At 38.2% G+C, this 23,235-nt stretch overlaps 1 protein-coding gene across 2 annotated transcripts in view; it reads left to right on the forward strand.

The window, feature by feature from the left end:
• The first annotated feature begins 362 nt into the window (after positions 1 to 362).
• PLEKHF2 (pleckstrin homology and FYVE domain containing 2) overlaps positions 363 to 23,235 on the forward strand; it is a 29,422-nt gene continuing 6,549 nt past the window's right edge. The window contains exon 1 of one of the 2 annotated variants that reach the window (XM_046028267.1): positions 363 to 692. The gene's annotated coding sequence lies outside the window, so the exon portion shown is untranslated. The remainder of the gene's footprint in view (positions 693 to 23,235) is intronic. The other variant, XM_046028257.1, reaches the window with a different exon arrangement.

Here is a 23,235-nt window from a genome sequence, read left to right on the forward strand (position 1 = left end):
AAAAGCCTTTCTTTCCCGCCCGCAGAAAGTTCTTGAGTTGCCTGGGGATGCCCGTTCGGAGGGTGGGGAAAGGCAACCCAACCTTCCTTCCATTCTTCCGAAAAAACCCTCGTAATGAGATGAACAATCCTTTCCAAAGGATTGCCAAGAGCCAGGAACACCAGGTGAAACGTCCCACGCGCACCCAACAGATTCCAGTGCGCGCGCCCACAGAGTGAGCGGAGGAACCTACTCTCCTTCCCTGCTGCCTAGGTGGGTGGGGCCTTCGCTTGAGGCCCCTCCCCCTCGAGCACGTCGCGCGGGGCCGCACGGGCGGGGCGAGGGAACAAGCAAGAAAGGGCGGGGAGTGAGCCTTGTGGGTGTGCTCGTGCCCGAGCGCTCGCGCCTGGCGTGTGGGCGGCGGCGCGCTCGCGTACGCGCAGGGGAGAGACCTGCCCAAGCGGCCGTTGTGGGGTTCGACTGGAGGGGCGGGGGAGTCACCTGCGAGCGGCGGTGCCGGCCGGCCGCCTGCCTGCCCGCCCGCCCGCCGCGTCCGGATCGCGCCGGCTGCGCGGGGCCGCTGGCTGTACACACCCTGGGAGGCTGGGGCGGACGAGCGGGCAGAGTCCGCGCCTGGCGCCCGGGACGAGGAGGAGTCGGACCTTCGCCGCCGTCGTCGCCGCCCGCGCCCGCCTGGGTAGGTGAAGCCCGAGGTTGGTTGTGCGCCGGTCCCTGGCGGGCCGGGAGAGGAGAAGCGAAACTTTCTGGCGCTTCCCCCGCGGTCCCCGGGCCGTCTGCGGCGCGGGGAGGTGTCGTCGTCGCGGGCGGCGGCCGACGCCATGTTGGGGTCTGTGAGAAACGGGGCGCTCCGGGCCGCTCCCCGCGCGCTGGGACTGGCCTGCGGACGCCGGGAGCGAGCCGCGCCCGCCCTCAGAACACCGCCGCCTGCGCCCGCGGGCTCGGGGACTGTCCGGAGGGTCCGCGCTGATGCCTGCCGGGGCGGCGGGGCCGCGGACCGCGGGGCCGGGCACGGGCGGAGGCGCCAAGGGGGTCCCGAGGTCGAGCGAGAAGTTGCGGGGCACGAGGGCTGAGGTCCCGTTAGCGGCCAGTGGAGTCTCAGGGTCCCATCGTCTTTCTGTCCAAAAAGTTTGAGGGGTCTGGGCATTAGGGAAGTTGTGAGTTGATAGGCGTATTTTTATGTGACTCGGGGCAAAAAATGGCACCGCAGAATTTGTTCTGATGGAAGCGTTGCCTCTAACGCGTTTATTTAGAGCCTTTTAAAGTTGCATGGTTTCGGCCGAATTTATTTTTCCTTTTTAAAATTTTCCCGAGGTCCGAGAGCTTGCTGCTCAAGTTGCTTGAATTCCCTTGTGTGTTCTTGCATTATAGCAATAACTCGTGAGTGTGCGGTGGAAATGGTAGTATTAAGGTTACACATAACTAAGCCCTTTTGTAATTCATGGGCTCACAAAGTATGTAAGTTGATAAATACCTTTGTTGTGATTTAGTACGTTACAGGAGAGACTAAAGACAGACTTAGGAACTTTGACACACTTAAAGGCATGTGTCTTAAGGTGAAGTAATCTTAACATTACGAAGCTTTTTTCCTTCTCTTTGTTTTTTTAAAGGTGAGTGCCTGCCATGTTTTGAGCATTCACCCTTTTTTTCTGTACTGTAGTAGCTCACGGGGTCCTCAGGTTAATTCAGTATTAAGGAAGGCTTCTATTTTTAATCTCTTCAGGTCTTGACAGCGCTGGAGGTGAATGGTATTAGGTTTCTGTACTTAATTGGAAAGCACATCCTATCGCCTCAAAACACAAAAGTGGTGTACTGACCCAAGGGATCAAAAAAGATTCAGCCTGAATTACCCCAGTCCATGAATGTAAATTGATGTGTTTAATAAAGGCATCTTAGCTTTAAAATTCAGTTTAAATGAACTGAAGGGGCTCTTAACCACAAATAGGATGAGCCCTAAAACATTTCTTGGAGAATTTCTCTTCTTAATCTAGAGGTAATGATAGAGCTTCTGCTCAGATTTGGCTGCTAATTTCCTTAGTTCTTAAATCCTTTTTGTTTTGCTCCATTGTCGAGTAAATACCATTATATACATTTGTTTTTCTGGATGAAGAGTTCACCTAGGAATGAGGTGACTTAACTAACTTCATAAGTCTTGCAGCCAAACTGGTATTTAACTGAGGTCTTTATGACTCTGAAGCCTTCGTGTTTTTTCCCATAGCATTAACTTTGTAGGATACCGAACTCCTGTTGTGGAGCAGTCTCTGTCCATCTTGTTTCCTCTGTCTTTGCTGCTCTTTCTTTTTTTTTTTTTTTTTTTTTTTTTTAATATTTTATTTATTTATTTGACAGAGAGAGATCACAAGTAGACAGAGAGGCAGGCAGAGAGAGAGAGAGGGAAGCAGGCTCCCCGCTGAGCAGAGAGCCCGATGCGGGACTCGATCCCAGGACCCTGAGATCATGACCCGAGCCGAAGGCAGCGGCCCAACCCACCCTCAGTAAATTTTTTTTTCTAGAGAGCTGATTTACAAGGGTTCTTGTAGTGAAATTTTCACTTGAGTCTATACTTTTTGAAACCTTCTCTGTGCTGTTCTCCTTACCCTACCCCCTTTCTCTCCCCAAGAATAATTAACTCATCCCATTGCCATCCAGTAAATACTACACTGATCTGTCATGGTACCTCCTTGACTAAATAGCTATTGCATGATTGACCTCTTCATCCCCAGTGTGCAGAGAACATAGCAGATGCTCAGGAAAGGCTTGAATGGATGAGGGCACATCTGTTCCTTGTAAATATACTTCATGAATTACTTATTAAATTGCCCTTCCCAGAGGCACCTGGGTGGCACAGTCCGTTAAGCATCCAGCTCTTGGTTTTGGCTCAGGTCATGATCTCAGGGCTGGGGGCTCCGCAGTCAGAGGAAAGTATGTTGAGATTCTTTCCCTCCCTTTCTGCCCCTCCTCCCTTCTCTCTGTGCTCCCTCAGGAGCGCATGCACGCTCTCTCCCTCTCAAATAAATAAGATATAAAATAAAATAAAATAAATTGCCCTTTCCATGGGCATAGAAGTTCAATCTTCTCTAATACTTTTGGGGGGGGAGGGGAGAATGTTTATCATGTTAACTAAGTAAATTTAGGCTTGGAGATATAGAACTTCAATGTTTATGAAATTTCTAAGTAGATAATGGTATAATCAGAAAATCAGCATTGTGGCAACAAAAGAGTAATAATCAATTTTAAAGTGTGATTGAATTTATTTGTACTAGGCAGAAATAGAGGTAATTCCTTATAAATTTGAAGGTCATGTTTATACATTTAAGCTCTTTGATAGAGCAACTCTCATTAACTCTGTCAGTTATTGTTTTGTCAGAATTATCTTAGGATTTTGGTTTAGAATGCCTTACTTAATGGAAAGCATATAAAAATTTCTTTTCTATTGATAAGCTTATCTATGAGAACCAGCTTTGTATGCCAGCTGCATGCTTAATAGCAATGTTCTTGTTGGCTTAGCTGAATAAAGTGTACTTCATAGATACACTTGCAGAGTGCTGTGTCAGGTTGCAAACCTCTCTAGGTAAAGTTGTTTACTAATTATATAATGAAATTACGGTAGAATTTGGGGTTAAATCCCTGCCCCCCCCAAAAGAACTTTCCCTCCATTAATTACACACCAGTATGCCTAATTTGTAAGGTTCTAGGAAGGAAGAGAAGGCATTCAAGTAGTTACTGTGAGTGCTAGAGAAAATAGGTTGCGTGTGGGGTGGACTGGGACAAACCTATCTGTAGTTGTACTCCTTACTGGCCTGTGACTCTAGAACAAGTTGCTTAATTTCTCTCAGTTTCACAGGACTCATTTGTGAAATGGACACAGATATTTACCTCAAAGTGTTGTGAGGATTTACTACAATATGTTTGTGGAAGTGCCTGGTGCATGATACTCAGTAAGTTGTATATAGCAAATGAACAGTGATTGTCATTTACATAGAATCATAGAATTTTTAAAGGAAGCAACTTTTAGGGGCACCTGGGTGGCACAGTTGGTTGAGCATTCGACTTTTGGTTTTGGCTCAGATCTGATCTCCTGGTGGTAAGATCCGCCCTAGGTGGGGCTCCCAGCTCAGCATGGAGTCTGCTTGAGACTCTCTCTCCCTCTGCTCCTGCTCATTCCTGTGTTCTCTCTCAATTAAATAAATCTTAAAACCAAAAAAAAAAAAAAAAGTAAGCAGCACTTAGAAATATGTATTTTAGTTCTCAACCTTGGATGCACATTAGAATTCCATGAGGAACTTATTAAAAATGATTCCTGAACTCCACCCTGGAACCCTAGAACCAAGTAAGAATTGCTGGGTTTGGGGTCAAAGCATAGGCAGTTTTGCCTGTTTTTTTGTTTGTTTGTTTTTTAAACACCCATGATTTTTAATGTGTAGTCAAGGTTGAGAATCACTGATAAAATTCACTCTCCCATTTCCTTAGTCTCTTCGTTTTGTGGTTGAATAAAGTACAGAGACAGATTAAGTGCCCCCCCCCAATTCCTATCAGACTACAAAGAATCTATCTTGAGTCAGAGGAAAGTGAAGTATATAAAGGTTACAGTACAGTTATAATCATTTCAGACCAGAAAGGTGGGCCACATTTGTAAGTAACTACAGTTGACTTACTCCAGTGACCCTCACCATCACTCTGCATCAGCAACCTACACGGATGACCCAGTTATTTAACCTTGTCATCATTTTGAACTGCCTCGGGTCTTAAACTAACGAGGTGGTGATTCAAGAGCCCATGTTTCTGTTTTCCATCATACCTGATAAACCAGCTTTTTGTCCTCATTGTCTTCACCCAGGCTCTTCATTTTCTACCTTTCTGGTGCTGAACCTTGTAGTTCATATTCTGTGAACTCACTAACAACTCATATTCCTCTCCTTGACCTTTGCTGTATATAGCTGGTCGATTCTCAACTTGTAAATACTACTGTTTCCTTTTTCTGCCTAGACTCCTGAAAAAAGTCACAGCTTTGGTGACTGTTGAGTATTTGTTTTCCAGCTGCCTGTGTGCTAGCTGCTTTCTAATCCTTTTCTCATCCCCAAGTTGACTCATTTTCTCTGTTGTGTTTTCAGTCTAACTCAGATTATTAACCCCAATCTTGACATGCTTGACTCTTAGGATGAACTTGCTTCTAAAATGATTAAGATTTTGTGATGTGAATTTTCTGTTTTCTCCTTTGCATTAACTTTTTCGTCTTTTTTTCTTTACATTTTTGTAAGTGGAATTATACTTCTTTATGTTTGTTTCATTTAAATAGTAGTTGGGGAGGGGCGCCTGGGTGACTTAGTGGGTTAGGCCTCTGCCTTCTGCTCGGGTCATGATCTCAGGATTCTTGGATGAGCCCCACATCAGGCTCTCTGCTCAGCAGGGAGCCTGCTTTCCCTTCTCTCTCTGCCTGCCTCTCTGCCTACTTGTGATTTCTCTCTCTGTGTGTCAAATAAATAAAAAAATCTTTTAAAAATAAATAAATAGTAGTTGGGGGGGAAATTAAAAGGATCTTTATTCATATTTTTATCTGTTGTATTGTAATTTTGCATTTGTTTTTTACACGTATATTTTTCTACATGTTCTTCTTTACATCTTGTTACTTAAGCAGTAAGTATTTTTTGCCTATGAGAGAATATGTTTTGGGGGCTGGGTGGCTCAGTCAGTTAACGTTAAGCTTAAGCGTTTACCTTGGGCTCCCGTCATGATCCCAGGGCCCCACATCAGGTTCCCTGCTGTTTTTCCCTCTGACATCCTCCCCCCCATCTTGTGCTTACTCACTTGCTCTCTCTCATTCACTCACTCTCTCTCGGAAATAAATAATAAATAAAATCTTTAAAAAATATGTGTGTTCATTATAAAATAATTAGGCAATGTAAAAATATTTTATCCTGGTACTTAGAGACAACAAGTACTAAATTTTTGGTGTGTATCTTTCCAGACTTTAAAAAAAAAAGGTTTCTATTATATGTGCTGTTTAGAAATCTTTATTTAATAACTGCCTTATTTAACAATTTTCCACCTTAAATATTAATCCCTGTTCTCTCAAGAACTGTCGAAAAATCATTATATGGATATGCCATAATTTACATAACTAGGCTCCTATTGTTGAACGCTTAGGTTATTTCTGGCTTTTCAGCATTATTAAGACAAAGCTAGAGTGAACTTCTGTATGTGAATAACTTTGTACAATGGTCTGTTTTTTTGCATATGTTCTTGGAAATAGAATTCTTGTGTAAACTTTCTAGAGTGCTTCTCATGCCAAAAATGGCATTTAGAAAAGTTGTTTCAATGTATTCTGTGAAGAATTAGTGGCCATTTCCCCCACATCTTAGGTGAATAATACATCATTTCATTTTTATTTCTTTGATTAGCACTGAGAACCAACATTATTCCATTTACTGGTCATTTTTATTTGTTGTTTTGGAAATTATATCTCATCCATTTTTCTTTGGGGATATTTTCCCTTTTTTTCTTTTGATTTATTTATATGGGCCTTTTATATAGTAAAAATGTTGACCCTTTGTCATATGTTACAAATATTTTTCTTAAACTTTATGCTTTTTTCCCTTCATTGTTGCAGTTTTAAAATTTTATGTGGTAAAATATCTTCTTTTAAGTCATTTGGCTTTTTCATGGTATATATAATAACCATTCCTCTCTATGGCTAGAAATTTAGGTTCTGTTTTTCACTATCAGAGTTAATGCCAGAGGGAAAACTTTTTACGTACAGCATGTGTGCCCCTCCCTCAGCCCCCACAAGAGTTTCTTTCTCAGGATAAATTTGAAAAGGTGCTTTGTGCTCTCCTTTCTCCCCTTCTCTCTTCTTTTGCTTGTCTCTTGCTTTCTAAAGTAGGTGTTCCCTTAAGTTCAGTCCTTTGACTTCTGTCTTCCACAGCATCAACCAGTATCTCTATATGAATGACTGCTTAGTCTTTTTCAGTCCTGGAGCTCTCTGCTCATCCTAGCATTTGTGTTTGTCTTGTGGATACCCTGAAGGTACTTCAAGATGAGTATGTCCTAAACTGATGTCTTCTTCCTCCCCAAGCAAACCTAGCATCTACCAATGATTATGCTTAGACCTTCGAAGTCATCTTGCACTCACTTTTCACCCTGTATTCAGTTGGTTTCTAAATCCTATTTTCTATACCTCCTAAGTCTCTCTTCCCCTTTTTATTTCTGCTGGCAATTATTGTGACTCAGGCTTTTTGTTACCCTCTGGGTTTTTGTTTTGTTTTGTTTGCCTTTAATCTAACTTCAGTAGTCTCTCCAGTCATCCTGCCCACTGCTTTTGTGTACTGATTAACCTTTCCTATTTGAAAGCCTGTCTTCCTGTTGCCTGTGTAATAAAGTCTAAACTCTTTAGTCTGATGCTTATTTTCCTTTGCAGTTTGGCTCTTCTCTGTCTTACCAGATTTCTCTTCTGCCACCATATTTTGTTCTGGCCCTACCTGCTCCAGCCTGGGCTCACCTGTTCTTCTCTGAGGAATATGTTTGTAAACCATTACTCCCTGTATCTCTCCCTCTCCCCCAAATAGTTTGACCTATTACTTTTGCTTTATGGCCCAGCTTGAATTTCTATTCATATTAGAGTTACTTCTAGATGTTCCCCCTGGCCACAATTACCTCCCAACTAAACACTTTGGCCCTGGGCTTCATCACTCTTATTTATTTTTTTAATGTTTTTGGTTTGTTTCTCCTCTGCTCCTTAAACTGAGTGCACAGATTTAAATTAATCATATTCCTTAGTTCATAGCATACTACATGGATACCAAACTCTTTTCTTGTCTTTTTTTTCTTCTTTATCATTTATTCCCATCACTCTCTTTCCTATAGACAAATACCCTAATGTATAACACGGGAATTACGCAGTTTTATATATATAAACTTGGATTTATAGCTCTTTCTCCTTCACAGAGATTGTTAGTTTGAGTACTTCTATCTTTTTATTAATACTTTGTACAGAGTAAGAGGTCAGTAAATGTTTACTGCTACTTCAACAAATTTATGGAAAATTAGTATTGCTCCTACCAGCTTCTCTATTGCCTAGACCAAGAACCTGTGGATTTATTTCAGCTTTATTCTTCCACTTCTGGTTAGTTATAGCCGTCCTGAACCTGATTGCGATTCTTTTCCTGTTGCAAACTTCACTCTTAACAACTCATCAGACCACTCCTTCCAAAAGCTTCAGAAAGAACTCTCAAGAACCAAGATCTGTTCTGTTTTTTTTTCTCCCCTGTTTTTCTACTAAATAACTCCCTCTAGCCTCTAATGCATCCGTACATGTGACTTTTTTTTTTACAAACACATATTTTCTTGCAGAACTTTGTGCCTTTACCATTGTTTTGCCTTTTGAGGTTTCACTTATTGTTCATACCTGTTTCAGGTGTTCAAGTGCTATATTCTTCAAGCCATACCTTCAGTCTTCCTTTTTTGCTTCCTTACTGCTTTGTTAACTATTTTTATCACAGTGCTTAACTCATTTGCTTTTTATTAAAATTTTGTGATACATTTCTTAAATCCCAGTGTCCCCTTCATTCTTTTTTCCCTCTGACACAAAGCATAAAGCCTTGAAATGTGGTGAGCAGATTGCAACTGCTTTGAAAAATACTAAAGAAAATTTGTTAGGGATATGATGGAATAACCAGCTCCACAGCAGTATTTATTTGAGCTTTACTAGCTTTTCAATATTATACAGTGGTTTCTTTACAGCAGTCAACACTGTACAGCTGCCCCTGTATAAAAATTTTCTGAAATGATGCACTTCTTTATCTGAATTTTGTTGGTGGTGAAAATATGCACACATCATCATTTTTTATTTGCTAACTAAACAGCTGTACTTCTTGGCAAGAGAAGAAATCATTTTTGTATATTATCATGAGATTGATTTTTTTTTTTTTAAACAGGATCTGTCGTGCTCAATACTTAGAATTCATAATTAGATGCTAGTTAAATGGAGCAAACATTTGCTTGTAAATTTAAAATCTGTGGGTGTAGTGAAGCAATTGATGTGTAGGTTTGGTTCCTGTTTTCTGTGAACACTAGTATAGATGTCAAAGTGAAGTCTTTGATTTTTGTCAGACTGTAGGTTAAAAAGCTGCTGCCACTTCTAACTGCTGGCCATACTCAGCTCAGTACAGACTGATGGCATATATATGCAAATATTATTGTAGGTGCTTTGAAGAATACAGTGTTGTAGGAAAAAATACTCTTCTTTCTAGGAACCTCCAATCTTTTGGGGGGAAAGCAGGTATACACATCTTTAGAAAGCCTAGTAGAATGTAAGTGCCATAAGGTGATGCTGATATACAATGGTATGAGTATTTAAAGATGAAACAGTTTTCTGGCTATAAGTACTGAACTGACTGCATCATGAGGAACTGGTAAAGTTTCAGAATAGCATGGAGGGGGCCACATATTGGGCTCAGAGGTAGGTGAGGAAGCTCAGCATATTCTGGGAATACCATGTAATCTGCTTTGACTATAACAAAGAGTACATATAGAAAGAGGTAAAACTAGAAAGATAGCATGGGACAGGCTGGGGCTTGACTCTGAAAGGTTTTGAATGCCAGATTAAGGATTTTAGATTTAATTCGATCAGTCAGGGAACCTTTGGGTTTTGAATAGGGATTACCTGATAATAGTGTAGTTAAAAAATATTAATCTTGGAGAATGTGGGTGGCTCAGTCAGTTGAACATCTGACTCTTGATTTCGATTTGGGTCATGATCTCAGGGCCGTGGGATTGAGCCCTACATCGAGAGCCACATTGGGCATGGAGCCTCCTTGAGATTCTCTTTCTGCCCTTCTGCCCCTTCCTCCCCTACCACATGTATGGGCCTATGCACATGTTCTCTCTAAAAAAAAGAAAGAAAGAAAGAAAGAATAATCTTGTCTTGTGTTATATGCCATAAATGCTAGTTTAAGTCTGGAAGTCCTGTTTAAAACTTGAGGTCTATATTTTTCTTGCTATCTCCTACCTCTCCAAAAACCTTTTGTAACTCCCAGTGTCTCTATTCTGGTTTTCCAAATTCTCTAAAATCCTCGACTATAGCTTAGTTTTTATACACCATGGTAAATTTCTCTAGCAAGCCTAACCTTTTTGAAATTGCCTTTACTGACACCCTATACACTTTTCACTTCCTTTTAGTATATTTGAGTGATCACTTTTAGCCTTTTTATACTTATTACCATGTTTTAATTTTTTTCTCTTATCAGTGACTTTCTCCACATAATGTTCACATAAGTGAAATATTTCTGTAATATTTCTGTAATATTTCTGTAATAGGTAGCAAAGTCTAATAGATAAACATACATTTTTATAAAAACTAGCTGTGAGACAATGGGAAAATTGTTTAACTATACATGACTTAATTTACTCTTTTGTAATATGTACGTAATTACCACTTAACAAAATTTAGATCATTAAAATAGTAAAATGTGGAAGTGCTCAGCATGTGTATAGGTGTTGAGTAAATGTTAGTTTTTTTCTTTTTTCCTTTTCTGGCTAAGCCTGTAGAGTATGCATTTGAATTTACTCTTCAACAATAGATTTGGTGTCTAGGAGAGACTTTTTAAAAAATTACTATGGCTTCTCTCTAAATGTTCAAATTTTGTTCAGTTCTCTCAATCTAGCTTTATATGAGTTTAAATTTAAAATATAAATGTTCGTCCCTTTTTTTCTTATCTAAAACATGAACTTTTTTTTCTTTTATTAATCACGAATTTCTACAATATATGTTGTGGAAGGGGTGTTCAAGATGATGGTATAGGAACTCCCCTCCTCCCATGGACATACTGAATCTACAGCTACGTATGGACCAGTTTCCTCTGATTAAGTACCTGAAAACTAGCCAAACAGCTCCTTACAACAAACAGGAAAAGAGCCGCACTGAGACAGGTAGGAGAGGCAGAGAGGCAGTCTTGCCCAAAACTCACCACCCATTTTGGCAATGCACAGTTGGGATGGATCTCACAAGTGGAGCAGCTCCTTGAGGAGCCAGGGCCCTCTGCCCTGATAAAGTAATGGTCATAAAGATGCTCACAGAACTTAGAAGAATGAACCTCGGTGAGAACTTCAGCAGAGATAGAAAAATAAGGAAGTACTCAACAAACTCACAGAGCTGAAGAATATAGTAACTGAACTGAAAAATACACTAGAGGCATTCAGCAGCAGACTAGATGAAGCAGAAGAAAGAACCAGTAATTTAGCAGTCCAGGCAGTGTAACTCACTCAAATAGAACGACCCCAAAAAATAAAATAATAATAATAATACATATATTTTTTTTTAAATGAAGATAGCTTAAGAGACCTAAGGGACAACATCAAGCAAAATAACATTGGCATTATAGGGGTTCCAGAAGAAGAGAGAAAGAATGGGACAGAAAACTTATTTGAAGACATAATGGCTGAAAACTTTCCTAACTTGGGAAGGAAACAGATATCCAGATCCAGGAAGCCTAGAGAGTTCCAAATAAGATGAATCCCCAAAGATCCACACCAAGACACCTTGTAATTAAAAGATCAAAAGTTAAACAGAGCATCTTAAAAGCACCAAGAGAAAAAACAACTGTAACAAGATAGGCATATTTTTCAGCAGAAACTTTGCAGGCCAGAAGGGAATGTGGCACAATGGCTTCCAACTAAGAATATTTTATGTGGCAAGGTTACTATTCAGAATTGAAGGAGACAAAGAGTTTTCCCAAATAAACAAAAGCTGAAGGAGCTGGTCACCAGTAAACCAATGTTACAGAAATGTTTAAAGGAGGGGCGCCTGGGTGGCTCAGTGGATTAAGCTGCTGCCTTCGGCTCAGGTCATGATCTCAGGGTCCTGGGATTGAGCCCCGCATCGGGCTCTCTGCTCCGCAGGGAGCCTGCTTCCTCCTCTCTCTCTGCCTGCCTCTCTGTCTGCTTGTGATCTCTCTCTCTGTCAAATAAATAAATAAAATCTTAAAAAAAAAAAAAGAAAAAAGAAATGTTTAAAGGATTTCTTTAAGCTGAAAATAAAGGGCATTAATAAGATAATATTGGAAAATATAAATCTCTCTGGTGAAGGTAAATATACAGTAAAGAGAGTGGATAAATTATTTATAAAGCTAATATGAAGGTTAAAAGATAAAGGTAATTTTTTAAAAACCTGTAACTATAATAATCAGTTAAGGGATACACAAAATAAAAAGTGACATCAAAAACAAAACATGGGTCAAAAAGTTAGAGTTTTAAGAATACATTTAAACTTAAGTTGCTGTCAAGTCAAAATAGACTGTTTTGTATATATATAGAATTTTATATATGAGCTTTATGGTAATGACAAAGCAAAAACCTATTACAGATACACAAAACATAGTAAGAAAGAAATCTAAGCATAACACTGAAGAAAGTGTTAACCACAAGGGAGGGAGCAAGAGAAGAAGAAAGGAACAGAGAAGAACAACAATACAGCCAGAAAGCAATAATTACTTTAAATGTAAAAGGATTAAATTCTCCAATCAAAAGACACTGTGGTTGATTATGTTTAAGCAACAACCAAAAAAGACCCATCTATATATACGCTGCTTACAAGAGACCTACCTCAGATGTAAAGACACACACAGAAAGTGAAGAGATGTGAAAAGATTTTTTCATGCAAATAGAACCCAAAAGAAAGCTGGAGTAGCTATACATATATTAGACAAACTAACTTTTAAAAAAGACTGCAGTAAAAAACAAAGATAGGCATAGGCATTATATAAAGATAAGGGGGTCAGTCCAACAAGAGGATTATAACATTTGTACATATTTATGCACCCAACATAGGAGCACCTAAATAAAGTTTGCTGTACGTAACCGACCTAAAAGGAGAAATTGACAGCAATATGATAGTAGTAGGGGACTTTAAAGCCCCACTTACATCAATGGATAGATTACCTGGATAGGAAATCAATAAAGAAACATCAGCCTTAAACAAAACATCAGACTAGATGGTTTTATTAGATACATACAGAACATGCCATCCAAAAGCAGCAGAATACACATTCTCTCAAATGCAGATGGAACATGTTCTCTAAGATAGATCATATGTTACCCCACAAAACAAGTCTCAACAAACTTAGGAAAATTGAAATCATATCAAGCAGCTTTTCTGACCACAGTGATATGAAACTAGAAATCAGTTGCAAGAAGAAAACTAGGAAAACCACAAATATTTAGAGATTAAACAACATGCTACTGAACAATCAGTGTGTTGATGAAGAAATCAATGGAGAAATTTTTTTTTTTTTTAATACTTTGGGGGAGCCAGGGTAGCTCAGTTGGTTAAGCACCCAACTCTCGATCTCAGCTTAGGTCTTGATCTCAGGGTTGTGAGTTCAATCCTAAGGCTGGGTTCCACACTGGGTGTGGAGCCTACTTAAATAAATTAAAGGAAAAAAATTTTTTAATACTCTGGGACAAATGAAAATGGAAACACAATTTACCAAAGTCTGTAGTAGGCAGCAAAAACAGTTCTAGGAAGGAGATTCATAGCATTATAGGCCCACCTTAAGAAACAAGAAAGATCTCAAATAATCTGACTTTATGCCTAAAAGAAATAGAAAATGAAAAACAAACAGAGCCAAAGTTAGTAGAAGGAAGGAAATAAAGAACCAAGCAGAAATAAATGAAAAAGGGTCTAAAAAGACAATAGGAAAGATCAATGAACTGAAAGCTGGGTGGTTTTTTTGTTGTTTTTTGTTTTGTTTTGTTTTGTTTTGTTTTTAAGATAAAATTGACAGAGCTTTAGCTAGACTTACCAAGAGGAAAAGGGAAGGGCTCAGATAAATCAGAAATGAAAGGGAAGTTACAGCTGATACCACAGAAATACAAAGGATCATAAGAAACTATTGTAAACACTTACATATCAACATATTGGACAGCCTGGAAGAAATGGACCCAAATTTCTAGAAATACACAATTTTCCAAGACTGAATAATGAAGAAGTAGAAGATCTAAATAGATTAATTAGGTAAGGAGATCAAAGCTGTAATCAGAAACCTCCCAGCAAAAGTCTAGGACCAAATGGCTTCACAGATGAACTCTGCCAAACATTTAAAGAGTTAATACCTACCCTTCTCAAACTTTTCCAATAAATGGAAGAGGAGGGAATGCTTCCAAACTCACTTTACAAGGCCAGCATTATCTTATACTAGAACCACACAGGGGCATCACACACAAAAACTTTGTAGGCCAATATTTCTAGTGAACACAGATGCAAAAGTCATCAATAAAATATTAGCAAACCCTTACTCAACAATACATTAAAAGGATAATTGAGTGGGATTCATTCCTGGGATGCAAGGATGGTTTAACATTTGCAAATCAATGTAACATGCCCCATTAACAAAATAAAGTATAAAAATATATGGTCATCTCAATAGATGTAGAAAAAGCATTTGTCAAAATTCAATATCTGTTTATGATAAGAATTCTGAATATGTGGATATAGAGAAAACATTTATCAACATAATAAAGGCTATGTATGGGTGCCTGGGTGACTCAGTTGGTTAAGTAACTGCCTTCGGCTCAGGTCATGATCCTGGAGTTCTGGGATTGAGTCCTACATAGGACTCCCTGCTCTGCAGGGAATCTGCTTCTCCCTCGGACCTTTCTCCTCTCATGCTCTCTCTGTCTCGTTTTCTCTCTCTCAAATAAATAAAATCTTAAAAAATAAAAGGAAGGCTATGTATGACAAGCCCAGAACTAAGATCATACTGAATGGTGAAAAACTGAAAACTTTTCCTCTAAGATTAGGAAAAAGATAAGGATGCCTGCCCACTTTCACCACTTTTATTAAACATAGTATTGAAAATCCCCAGTCACAGTGGTTAAGCAAGAAATAAAAGCTGTGCAAAATGGAAAGAAGTAAGTAAAACTCATTATTTGCAGACGACTTGCTTTTATATATAGAAAACCCTAAAAACTTTGTGATAAGACCGTTAAAACTAATAAATAAATGCAGTAGAGTCACAGCATAGAAAATAAAAGATTGTGCATTTCTGGGACTCCTGAGTGGCTCCATTAAGCATCTGCCTTCCACTCAGGTCATGATCCCAGGTACTGGGAATCAAGTCCCACAACGGGCTTTCTCTTCAGCGGGGAGCCTGCTTCTCTCCCTCTGCCTGCTGCTACCCCTGCTTTTGCATGCGTGCTCTCTCTCTCTCTGCCAAATAAATAAATAAAATCTTTCTTAAAAAATTTTGCATTTCTATATGGTAAAAACAAACTATCCAAAGGAGAGAAAGGAAACAGTCCCATTTACAACTTCATCAAAAAGAATAAAATACCTAGGAATAAATTTAACCAAGGAGATGAGAAACCTGCACACTGAAAACTGTAAGATACTAATGAAAGAAACTGAAGAAGACACAAATGGAAAGATATTCCATGTGCATGGTTTAGAAGAATATTAAAATGTCCATATTTCCCAAGTAATTTACAGATTCAGTGCAAGCCCTACCAAAATCCCAGTGGTATTTTTCACAGAATTGAACAGACAATCCTAAATTTTGTATGGACCACAAAAGACCCTGAGTAGCCAAAGCAATCTTGAGAAAGAAGAACAAATGTGGAGGCATCACACTTCCTGATTTCAGGCTATATTGAAGGAGGCAAGAATATACAATGGGAAAAGGACTGTCTCTTTAAAATGTGGTATTTGGAAAACTGGACAGCCACATGTAAAAGTAAAACTAGGATACCGTCATTTACCATACACAAAAATCAACTTAAAATGGATTAAAGACATGAATATAAGACCTGAAACCATGGAACTCCTAGAAGAAAATATAGGCAATGAGCTGTTTGACATCTGTCTTGGCAGTGATTTTTGGGTCTGACTCCAGTAGAAAAAGCAACAAAAGCAAAAATAAACAAGTAGAATTACTTGAAACTAAAAAGCTTCTGCACAGCAAAGGTAGCCATCAACAAAATGAAAAGGCAACCTACTGTATGGGAGAAAATAGTTGCAAATCATTATCTGATAAGGGATTTATTTCCAAAATATATAAAGAGTTATTACAACTCAATAGCCAAAAAACAATCAATTTTAATAAATAATGGGTAAAGGATCTGAATAGATATTTTTTCAGAGAAGACAACAGATGGCCAATAGGCCCATGAAAACATGCTCAGTATCACTAGTCATCAGGGAAATGCAAATCAAAACTACAGTGTATCACCTCACACCTGTTAGAATGGATATATATTTTTTATATTATATATATTTATATATATAAATTTGTAATGATGTATATATTTATATATATATAATGGGATAGTGCTCAGACATAAAACTGAATGAGGTCTCGCCATTTTGAGCATGTTATGCTAATGAAGTAAGTCAGGCAGAGACAGTACTGTATGATCTCACTTAAAATTGGAATCTAAAAGCAAAGATGAACAAAAAACTCAAAGATAGAATGGTGGTTGCCAGGGGATGGGTAAAATGGGATAAGGGGGTCAAGAGGAACAAACTTCCAGTCACAGGAGGTAATATAGAGCATGGTGACAGTAGTCAGTAATATTGTGCACATTCTAAAGTCAAGAGAGTAAATCTTAGCAGTTCTCATCACAAGAAAACAACATTTGTGTGGTGACGTATGGTAACTAGATTTACTATGGTGATCATTTTGCAATGTATACAAATGCCAAAACATTTTATGCTTGAAGCTGTATGTTACATGTCAATTATATCTCAATTAACAAAAGAATACATGTTGTGTGTAGTTCGTTTGTCACAGTGACAAATCCTGTTGGAAAGGGGAGGACAGAACTTTTGTCTTTTCTTATTGATGAAATAAGTAAAATTTACTGAAATTACAAATTTAATTTGACAGATTTCAAATTATTTTTTTGCTTTATCATCCTAATATTTTATTGAAAATCTTACCTAGAATTTCCTGATTATTGTTATATGCTTACTAAACTATAGAACTTTTGAAAACGAGAATGGGCCTGTCCTTTTATATGTGGTAGACACACAGATTAATTGTTTATTTGGCTTACCTGTGTTAGGAGGATGAGGAGTTTGCTTTAACACTTTTACATTTGCCCAGGGAGGATGTATCTCTGATAGTTTGTTGCTTTTTTTTCTTCTTTCATCACTTTTCTGTCTTTCCCTTCTACGTTTTCTGTAGTCTCAATTCAGCAGTAACAACAGATTTTAAAATCTTGATTAATAGTAAGACACAGTCAAAATTTTTATTACAAATTAATTTATGGGCAAATTAGCCTTGCAGTAAACCAGAAACATGGCCCAACTACAATCAGAGTTTATTATTTTAAAGACAGAAGGTGCTTTGTAGATTACCTTATTTAAGGTGGTGGCTGCTGCTGCTCCTCCCCCATCCCCAACAGTTAGGTAATTTGTATGAAATCTCTTATTTTAGTGCCTGAGTTGAGATTAGAATCCAGGTCTTTTGGTTCATAGTTTATTGATTTTTCCAACTATAATGCATAGCTGAATCCTGATACTGATAGCAAATGTCATGGGTACATGTAAGAAATTAATTAGGTGATTTTTTGTTTTAAACTAAGCTGCAAAGATGAGATAAGAAGTTTTGATTTTCAGTAAGAACTGGGCGGTCATATTCTGTGACAGTTGGGCTCGCTTCTCCATTGTAAATAGTATTCTGTCTCTTTTTTAGAAGAGTTTTTGCCTCTTCTAGTGTTACATTTTTAACAGGTGGTAGACACTCCACTGAAGAACAGAAACAAGATGTTACCAAAAGACTAGGGTGGAGCCTGGACAATTCAAGTGCAGTTCTTGTCTACAGTTGTGAAGGAGCTAACTTGAAACTTTGGATTGTTAAAAATTTTTTTAATTGGTATACAAATCTAGCTTTGTAAAAGTTTAAGTTGTTTTTTTTTCTTCTCTTGCCTTGGATTCTTACATTTTTAGCTATGAAATAGCACTGCCAGATTTTGTTTGCTGGAAAAGAAGACAAAGGGGACATCATTTGGAAAATTGGAAATTTATAGAGTTCTGTGAAATGACTGGACATGGGAGGAGAAAAGACAGAAGTACCAGTAGTTTTCTTATCAATACTAGTAACTAATTAGAAAATATAATGGGGGGAAACTCGATTCAAAATAGCAGCAAAAACTATGAAGTATCTGGGAACCTACTAAAGAAATGTGTAATGGCCCCTGGGTGGCTCAGTTGGTTCAGCGTTGGACTGTTGATTTCAGCTCACATCATAACCTCAGGGTTGTGAAATTGAGCCCCATGTCAGGCTCCGTGGAGCCTCCTTAAGATTCTCTTTCTCTGTGCTCTCCCTGACCTCTCCCTAAAAAGAAAAAAAAGAAGAAGAAGAAGAAAGAAATGTGTAATAATCTTGTGAGAAGAGACCTTCAAAATTATTGGGCCACAAAAGAAGATTTGAAACCTTGGGAAGAGGTATCATCAACCTGACTAGGAGCAATAAAAAGAAGATGCTGGGGTGCCTGGCTGGCTTGGTCAGTGGAGCATGGAAGTCTTGATCTTGGGATTTTGAATTCGATCCTCACATTGAGTATAGAAATTGCTTAAAAATAAAATCTTTTTTTAAAAAAGCTTAAGATGTTAACTTACTCTAAACTAATGTATGGTGTAGTATGAATTCCATAAAAATTTTAGTGGATTTTGTTCTTTAATTTATTGTAACTGAAAAATGGTTCTAAACCTTAGCTGCATATTAGAATTACTTGGGGAGCTTTAAAATATTCCAGTGTCCAGGGGACCTGGGTGGCTCAGTCGGTTAAGCATCCAACTCTTGGTTTTGGCCCAGGTCTTGATCTCAGAGTCCTGAGATCTGAGATGAAATACCCTCTCTGTCTCTTCCCTCTGCCCCTTCCCCCACTGATGTTTTCTTTCTCTCTTTCTCTAAAATAAATCTGTTAAAATTTAAAAATTTTTTTAAAAATAAAGTATTCCAGTTTCCAGCCATACCTTCCATACCCCAGACCAATAAAATCAGAATATTTTATTTTGGGGGAGGGACCTAGGGATCAGTATTTCTGTAACCCTTTATGTTTGTCATCAGATTGGCTTCCATTTTTGGTTTTTGAGTTTCTATTTTAAGCAGTTAAAATTGTAGTAATTGATATTTTGTAACTTTTACCATTTCTTAGAGATCTGCAAAACAAAAAGGGAAATTACTAAAGAATAGAATAAAATTCATTCTAGTTTGAAATTACATCTGGCTTCATAGGACATACATAAATCTATAATACTGGTTCGTAATGACCTTGCTTTTCTATAATTTGAAGCAGTTCACTGTTTCAATGTCCTAAGAATTATTTAACCAAAAAGAAAAAAAGTGGAAGACTAATGTAATTGCCTAGAAGGATGATACAGGGATGAAATAAATCATCACTATTACACCATCTTTCAGTTTTATTATGGCATTGCCCAAAGTACAATCTTTCAAAAAGATACAAATACAGTTTGGAGATAGTCATCCTTTTTCTTTTGTTTGTTTTAAGCCTTCATTTAACATAGTTGAGGATTTAGATTTTTTTTTTATTCTGCATTTTTTCATCTTCAACTGCAAAGAAAAAAAATCAGGAAAGGTAGACATTTCAGAAGTACCAGACAAGTAAGAAGGTGAGTATAAAGAAACAGCAACACTTTAATAATGCTGGTGAATCATTATAAGTGAAATCTCAGACTGAGTGTTCAGATGATATTCTAGATGAGTTTTCTCAAACTCAGAGTCATTAAACATGGAAATGAATATATTATAGATTCATGCATGATAGCTTATAAGCATTGAAAGGATGCTGGTTTTTGGATGTATATACCTTCAATAACAGAGAAATGTGAAATAAGAAATTTGCTATGTTTAATTTTTTATAAAGATCATTCTTAAAATCATCTTTAATTACTTCCATAAATTAGTCATAAAATGGCTTAAAATATTAAAAATAAAAATTTTGGTCTCAGTAGATTGGGAGGACTGTTTTTTCTGGTATACTGAAAGTTAAAGCTCTCCGTGGTTCCAGTGTACAGCTAAGGTTGAGAACCCCTGTTCTAAGTAGACTTCATCTGGACAAATAAACAGAGCTTAAGTAAGACTTTTTTAAAAGGTTAAGTAATGGGGACAGCCTAGACTAGTCCTACAAGATGCATGATACTCACATAAGAATTAGAAAACCAGGGACACCTGGGTGGCTGTCAGTTAAGTGCCTGCCTTTGGCTCAGGTCATGATCCCAGGGTCCTCGGATGGAGTCCCGAATGGGGCTCCTTGCTCGGGAGGGAGCCTGCTTCTGTCTCTCCCTCTGCCTGCCACTCTGCCTGCTTGTGTTCTCTGGGTGTCAAATAAATAAATAAAATCTTAAAAAAAAAATTAGAAAACCAGTTAATAGATTTGACTGAATAGCCCAGAAGCAATACCAGAATATATAAAAGTTTAATATAAAACAGTGTTCTAAACATGTAGATTAGATTATTAATGCCCTTAATAAGTGCTGTCATTTCATTACTACTTGTTGAACATTTTATATGCATTATCATTTAATCCTCTTCCTGACATAGCTGTTGCTATTATTATTCCCATTTACAAGGGGGGGAAACCTGAGGTCACACAGTACTTGGTGGTTCTGAAGTAATTGGTTAGCTCTTTTAGAATACAAATATTCAAAAAGAAAAAAAGGAATTTTTAACCTATGTCAAGAAATTTCAGGTGGATTAAAGAATTAAATGTAAAGTTCATATCCTAATAGACAACACATGCGGGTATACCCCACTTTTTGAACTTTGCATTACACAACTCACTTTTATGAAAGACCTACATTAGTACCTGTTTTCACTAACTGAAAAAAACCCAAAGAACATTTTTACTTTTGTGAAAAAAGGTGAAATAAGTGAAGATAGTGTCTGTTTGGGGCACCTGGCTGGCTCAGTCAGTAGAGCATGCCACGCTTAATCTCGGGGTTGAGTTCGAGCCCCACACTGGGTGTAGAGATTACATATATATATAGAAAAGAAAATAATGTTTTGCCTTTATAGAGGCAGTACATAGCCTGAGCAGGCTGGAGTGACACCACCAAGCTCCTTTCCTGGAGCTCAGCATCCCCGAAGCTGCCACAGTTTTGAATTGTGTCTTTGATAAAACATCTGTGTTTTTACCTTCATTTATTTCTGTATACCTGTTAACAAGATATGTCCTGTGCTCGCTTCGGCAGCACATATACTAAAAAACAAGATATGTCCTAAGGAATCAGAAAAGCCTAAAGTGGGGGGTTTTTTCAGTCTGGGAACACTCAAAAATTTTTTCATGTAAATTAATGGTAATTGCTTTTTTGCTTTTAAGTCTTTTGGGCTTACAAAAGGTTACCTAGGAATGCTCTACTTTGAGATAGCAGAGGAAACCTGTGGGTGTGTCTGATATCTAGTTAAGGAGAGCTTAGGAATAGTAGAAGAAAAATCACAAAGGACTATACCGGTAAGTTTAACTTATATCCCTATATCAAATTCATAAATTACAGCTTAATATACTATGAAAAGCAAAGAAATAAAGATTTTTTAGCCTGCATGTGTAAAACACTCATCATATTGATAACCCCTATTATACAAGCTTAGAAATATAGGTGGTTGGGGCGCCTGGGTGGCTCAGTGGGTTAAGCCGCTGCCTTCGGATCAGGTCATGATCTCAGGGTCCTGGGATCGAGCCCAGCATCGGGCTCTCTGCTCCGCAGGGAGCCTGCTTTCTCCTCTCTCTCTCTCTGCCTGCCTCTCTGCGTACTTGTGTTCTCTCTCTGTCAAATAAATAAAATAATAAAATCTTTTTTTAAAAAAAATATAGGTGGTTAATAAACACATTAGAAAGTGGTTGCCTTCACTAGATAGCTATGAAATAAAAAAATTTAATTAAACTAAAAGTATTGTATTGTTCTTTTGCTGTCTTAGGACCTTTGTCCGCCGTAACAGTTCTTTTGTATGGCTGACTCCCCACCCTTTAAGACTGTGTATAACAACACCACAGCCTTTTTGAACTACTCAGTAAATGTGTTTCTCCCTGTATCTTGACACCCTGCTGATTTCCTTCATTGCACTTCATTTTTTGGAATCACCTAGTTTACTTACCTACTGTCTTTCTCCTTCATTAGACTCTGTGCCCTGAGAGGAAAAGAATGTGAATGCCATCTTAAAAAGCATTCAGTAAATGTTGAATAAATGAAGTAAATGAATAAAAGATACCATTTTTGAAATCTATCTTGTTTACTGGTTACTTTTTAAAGAAAAATATGTGAGACAAGATGGAATGGGTACTGTCATTGTGCTGCTTGGTAAATTGGTGTTACCTTTCAGAATGGAAATTTTGTAAAAGATAGCAGGAGCCTTAAACATTCATGTCTTTTGACCCAGTAATTTTACTTCTTGGAAACTATCCTAAAGAAGTCATCTCTGCCGAGAGATGCAGAAGCTTTCTTAGACCTCGCTCTTCCTGTAGTCACTGGTATTCCTAAGAGAAGTAGACAAATTTAATTGGTCCTTGTCTTATTGTTGTCTTCTGCTTCCTCTTTCTGTGCCCTTCAATGAGTAAGTCACTCCTTGGCTAGACTGAGTGATCTTGTAATATTCTCACAAATTCTTCAAGAGTTCTTACTGCCTGGGGCACCTCAGTGTGCTGGTGGTAAATTTGGATTTGAGCGTTGAGGAAAGGCAGAGGTCCTGTTGAGGCCCTGAGCTAAAGGGTAGTACCCTAACCCAGTTTGCCAAAGAATCGTGCTTTGGGGTATCTAGCAGTAATCCATTAAAGGGGTACTTTGATTTCCCTTTTGCTAACTTTCCCCTATTCTCCCATTCCTTTCCGTGCTGTTCCTGCTGGATGCCCAACTGTGTGTGTGTAAGGCATTTGTGTATTTCTGGGTTTTTTAGCTCAGTCCTTCCTTCTTCCTGTCAGACACATATACAAAATATTTTAGGACCAACAGGGATAATGGAAAGGTCTTCAGTACTTCATGCTCATTGTTTTTCCAGTAGAGGTCACAGTCCATTAGTGAAATCAATCAAGTGGGCTGTGACTGTCATTAAATGAAGATAATAGGATACATTATACTTATAGTTGAAAGAATTATATGAGTATGTACTTATAAGCTTGTAGTATGAAATGTACTTTTTATGTGGGTCACTGTCAAACTTTGAAAGCTGTTTTGTTCTAGACAAATACCAATTATGTCTAAGCTTTTCTTTTGCTGCATCATTCTTAAATGGC

Source organism: Meles meles, chromosome 1, assembly GCF_922984935.1.
Source record: "Meles meles chromosome 1, mMelMel3.1 paternal haplotype, whole genome shotgun sequence".
In the NCBI taxonomy this organism is placed as follows: domain Eukaryota; kingdom Metazoa; phylum Chordata; class Mammalia; order Carnivora; family Mustelidae; genus Meles; species Meles meles.